The 5,302-nt window shown below is 49.3% G+C and overlaps 1 protein-coding gene, 1 long non-coding RNA gene and 1 pseudogene across 2 annotated transcripts in view; 2 read left to right on the top strand and 1 right to left on the bottom strand.

Annotated features, from left to right (window-relative positions):
- Positions 1 to 5,302, top strand: part of MRFAP1 (Morf4 family associated protein 1) — a 25,034-nt gene that overhangs the window by 15,099 nt on the left and 4,633 nt on the right. The gene's annotated exons all lie outside the window — the stretch shown is intronic.
- Positions 932 to 1,978, top strand: LOC107183540. The gene is made up of 2 exons (XR_001514333.1): positions 932 to 1,161; positions 1,552 to 1,978. It is a non-coding gene; the product is annotated as an uncharacterized LOC107183540 (long non-coding RNA).
- On the bottom strand, positions 2,795 to 5,294 carry LOC107183539 (annotated as a pseudogene).

Genomic DNA, 5,302 nt, shown 5'->3' with positions numbered 1-5,302 from the left:
ATAGACAAAATGACCAAAACATAACATTTCATTTCAGATTGGTTTCTTTTGGAAGAAACTATCTTCCTTAGGGTTTTTTGTGTTTTTTTGTTTTTGTTGTTGTTTTTTTACAATAGGCACACTGGTTGTTTTCCTAACGGGGGTCTGCTTCCCTGCTGTTGGTCTTTTGTGAACCCTTCCGGGGTTTGTTTCTTTTTCTTTTTTTTTTTCCTTTTTTAAAAATATATTTTATTGATTTCTTACAGAGAGGAAGGGAGAGACATAGTCAGAAACATGGATGATAGAGAAACATCGATCAGCTGCCTCCTGCACACCCCCTACTGGGGATGTGCCAGCAACCGAGGTACATGCCCTTGAGGGGAATCCAACCTGGACCCTTCAGTCTGCAGGCCAAGTTCTATCCACTGCCAGCGGTTCTCAACCTGTGGGCGGTCGAACGACCCTTTCACAGGGGTCGCCTAAGACCATCCTGCATATCAGATATTTACATTACGATTCATCACAGTAGCAACATTACAGTTATGAAGTAGCAACGAAAATAATGTTATGGTTGGGTCACAGCATGAGGGACTGTTTTTAAAGGGCCAGAAGGTTGAGAACCACTGCGTGACTGAGCCAAACCGGTTAGGGCGAGATTTCCCTTTTTTGACGTTGCTAATTAGAAGGAAACAGGTGGGTCTGTAGTTGTGAAGCATCCATACACTCGCAGGAAATATTTGCAGAATGTGGAGTAGCCCAGTCGCTAGGGCGCAAACCTAGGTCACAGGGCAAGAAAAAAAGGGAGACGCCCTGGAGGTGGGACTCTGAAGCCAGCCGGGAACTTGTAACTGCTCTGATGCAGTTGGAGTGCTTCCCGTGACCTTGGGGGTGGGAGTGGGGGTGGGGGGGCGAGCATTCTGCAAGGGGCCGGGTGTTTAGGTCGTGACAGTAAATTTCCTCGCTTGTCCTCTAGGTTATCTGCTGATGGGCTCGGCCGGTAAGGAGGACTGACTGCGTGGAGAGGCGGAAACCACGAGTCTTTCTTTTTCCTTTCTCCTGGTTTTCCGTCTGCGTTCTCATCATGGTAAAGACACCTCCAGACCATTCTGGGAGATGTTTTCAGTGTTACCTTGTCATACGTGCAGTAGGATTACTTGGTGCATTCGGCTTGGAAAAAACAGCGTAGGTATCATTTTAACTTTTTATTAACTGCTCTTCCATGAGAAATAGGGCCCAGCTTGTAAGCTGCTGTGTGGTCATATTCGTTACCGTGACTGTTGTATTTTAAAGTTTGCAAGTATACGCTTGTGCTCTGCTATTTTTTATGCTTCCTGGAATTTGGGGACCTGGAGGTCAGCGTTCTGCAAGAGAGAAGACACCTTGGCTGCAGCTGCTGAAGCCAGAACCCAAATCCTGATGGAGGGTGTTGGCGCCTCCTCCCTGGATGAGATTTAGCCGGCCCAGAGGACGGCGGGGCATGGAGAGTGGTGGGGTGTGAATTTGGGGACTACGCAGTCTGTTGGATCAAAGCAGGAGGCCTGTGTCCTGTTTTTTCTTCTTCTTTTTTTCCAGAAATGTAATTTTTTCTGTGGCACGTTAATTGGTGTACATCATGTAACCTGTCTGGTGAGTAACCTAGGGTAGGGGATGAGTTCTCGTCACTACATATATTTGATGGCTTTTTTATATAATACAGTCGTGCATTTCACCGGCTTCTCGGCCACAAATGCACATGACCTCTGGGGGAGCTGGGGAGGAAGGCGAGGAGCCTGTGGCCACAGTGGGCCTCAGGCTGAGAGCAGGAGGCATCTCCCAGGCTCAGACATGTCCTCCCTAGGCCATCGGCACAGACTTCACAGGGACTGAGGTCAGAGCTCAAGCTTGTTATGATGAAGTTCATTTGCCTGGAAAACCAATTTTTAGAATCTTTGTACAAATGACCAAAGCTATTGAGTTGGCCAGAAAAGGTGAGATAAATAAATTTATTTCAAAATGAAAATTTCTTACTGATTGTCCATCATTGTCAAATGGAGGCCAGTTGCTCCTGATTGAGAAATGTGTGGAAAGGCCGGTGTAGCCCCGAGGGAGGTGTGAGCTGCAGGCACTGCAGCAGGAGGGGCGGGGGCAGAGCAGGAAGGGGCCTCATGAAAATCTGGGTTGGCCCCCGTCAGGAGGTTCAGTCACTCACTCACTGGGACCACGTGCTGGTCCACAGTCCCCTGAACACCAGGAATTGCCGGGAGAGACGAGCTAGTGAGACCGTCTGTAAACCCACAGTTGCAGTGTGGTGTCCCCAGCGCTGGTCTTCGGTCAGCACGTAAACGGAGTGCCCCCGAGGCGCGGCTCCATCAGGGAGCAGACACCGCGCTGGTGCACGTGGACCTGGTGTTTGTAAGCAGAGAACAGTGCCGGGCCCTGGAAGGCAGGAAGAAAGATGATGTATATGTCAGCAGTGAGTTCTGTGGGAAAAACCAGAAGGGAGCATGGGAGGCGGGCTGTTTTATGTAGGGTGGGCAGGCAACTCTCTGATACGTGACATTCCAGCAAGACAGGTGTGTGGATACTCAGGGATATTACACGCGTAATAATATTTATATAGGAAATATATGATATGATATATAGGAAGTGTGTTGATATATACAACTATAACAATGCATAACCTCGAAGGAAATTCGCGTGTAACCCTACACCAGATCAGGAAGTAAAACCATGCCAACATCCTCAGAAATTCTGCTGTGTCTCCTTAATCCAGCCCCGCCTCTCCTCTCCCCTAGAGGTAATCCCTCTTGTGACCAGGTTATCAATCCCCCCCCCATAGTATTAATATATTAAATCATAAATGTACAACAGCTTCTTAAATCTACACACACACTTACCTTTTTTTTTGAAAGGAAAAATGTTATATCTTATACCAAGATCCTGGCTAATAGCTTTTCAAAACTTTGAGAAAATCTTAAAGGTTTCACATGTCACCTGCAACTTATAAATTTAACACCATCAGAAAGCCCATTAGAAATAAACAAGTAAAAAGCTAAGAAACTGTCTCAGGCATTTTTTTTTACAATCCTCCCTCCACAGTGAGGTAATGTTAAATAATCCAACCCATTCAGAGAATGGCTCCGCACTGCCCCGGTGTCTCTGCCACAGCCCTGCGTGCCTACGCATCCCTGAGAGTCTCCTTAGCATGGCTACTGCATGACCTGGCACTGTTCTGTCAGCTCAGGGCTCAGCCTCCTATTTCTACAGGACGCTCAGGACAAATATGAAGAAAGCGGGTTCTCCCTCCACAGCCCCACTTCCTCCAGGACCATAGTTCCCTCCACCATATGGTCCCCCATGTTCCTGCTGCCACCAAAATTTCCACTCTTCATGGGACCATAGTTAGATGGTTGCAATTTCCACTTCCGTCATTTCCTCCTCCAGAGCTGTCATCGCCACCTCTGTAGCCGCCCCCCGCCCCCAGGTTGCCATATCCGGGTCCACCACCAGATCCTCCTCTTCCCCTTCCATAACCAGGTCCTCCTCCGGGCCCTCCATACCCATTTTAGCTGTCCCTCAATGCACGGCCACTTCCGTAGCCATCAGGTCCTCTAGAGTTACTTCCTGGTCCTGGTCCAAAATTTCACCGCCTCCTTGAAAATCTCAAACCAAAGTTGCTTCCTCTCCCGCTTCTAGAACTTGGAGCTCCCTGCATTTCTTGTCTAGACAAGCCTGCCTTCTGCAGGATGACCACGGGTGGTTGGTATTTCTGCCACAGTCTTAGCCACAGGGTCATGCTCATCAAAAGGAACATCCAAAGCCTCTTCCCAGACTGCCTCTCAGTGATTATCTCCATGGCAACAATTTTCCCTCAAAGTCGTCTCCAAGACATGTTCCTCAGTGTCCCCTTTCACCCCACCAACGAACAGCTTCACAGGTACAGAGCCCCTGGCTTTCCAGATTCCTCTCGCAACAGCACCTTTGGGCCCACCAACTCTCCCATCAATTGAGGCCTTGCAGCCATGGCGGCATCAACCTCAGCCATGGGTGTGAAGTTACAAAACCAAGTCCTCTTGATTATCCCCTTGCAGGATCTCTCCTTATCACACAGTCGGTAAGTCCCTCCCCCCCCCCTCCCCCATTGCTCATAGTAGTTCCTCAAACTTTCTTCTGTGGTTTCAAAGCTCACGCCACCAATAAAGAGTTTACGGAATTGGAATTGTTCCTTTTCTCTGTCCATCGCGGACTCAGTCGCTTCAGCCTGATTTCCCGCAGCCGAGCGAGATGAGAGATAAACCGGACTGGTCCTGGCGCTGTCACGAGAACGGCCGCCGCTGGAGAAATTGCAAGGCTGGAGGCACATCTGCACGCTCAGCAGCGCTGGTGCTACTCACCAATTTAAGAAAAAAATTCTTTATTGAGTATTTTTAAATCCAATTTCCTTATTGTTTTATGAGCTATGATTGCAATCATAAGTAATGACATGTTCCCCCATGTTGGACTTTGTACAGTGGAATCAATCCTGCGAACATGCGTCTCCCCGTGTGACACAGGCCCATCGGGCCCTCGTTTCGATGGCTCCGTGGCGGTTTCTCTGGTTTCTGTGTGCCTCGGGCCACCCGGGAAGCTTGTTAAACCGCGTCGCTGATCCCACCCCAACGGTGGCTGGTTCATTTGGTCTGGGTAGGGCCTGGTCATCTACTTCTAACAGCCTCCCAGCTGATGCTTGTGCTATGGTCTCGCCGCACTGTGAGACGCACTCTTCTCCTTTTCGTCATGCTGTTATGGACGGACCTTTGGGCCCCTAGCCATCTGTAGTCATGAACACCACAACTTGCGCAATGACCATAATCCCCGAGTCCCATCTACTGAAAAAAACAGGACTTGGGCACTCTTTGGCAGTTTTCTCTGGAATGCCCCCAAACATTTGATGCCCGGAAACCTCTCTACGTATGTCTGCACAGAGACACAATCTGTACTGTCTAGGCTTGCAGTGAGTTGCTATGTTGAAATCTTACCGCCATGCCTGTGATGGGACCTTCTCTGAAATGGGATCTTTGCAGAAGTACAATCCAGTTAAGAGGAGCTCGTGCTGGAGTGGGCGGGGCCTTAACTCGCTAGGATCGGTGTCCTTATGAGAAGAGGCAGAGAGGCAAGATGGCCGAGAGACAGTAGAGGTGGAAGTAAGTGCGAGGGAGGAGCTAAGTCAAGGAACCCCAGGAACTGCCCGGAGCCCCCAAGGCTGGCATTGGTGAGAAAGAACCTTCCCCATGAGCCTTTGGAGGGAGCACTGCCTTGCTGGCACCTCAACTTTGGACTCTGGTCTCCCAGAAGTTGTTCCACC

This window comes from Myotis davidii, unplaced genomic scaffold (genome assembly GCF_000327345.1).
Source record: "Myotis davidii unplaced genomic scaffold, ASM32734v1 scaffold960, whole genome shotgun sequence".
Lineage (NCBI taxonomy): Eukaryota > Metazoa > Chordata > Mammalia > Chiroptera > Vespertilionidae > Myotis > Myotis davidii.
The sequence above is the reverse complement of the archived record's forward strand: the minus strand, read 5'-3'. Positions and strand labels throughout refer to the sequence as shown.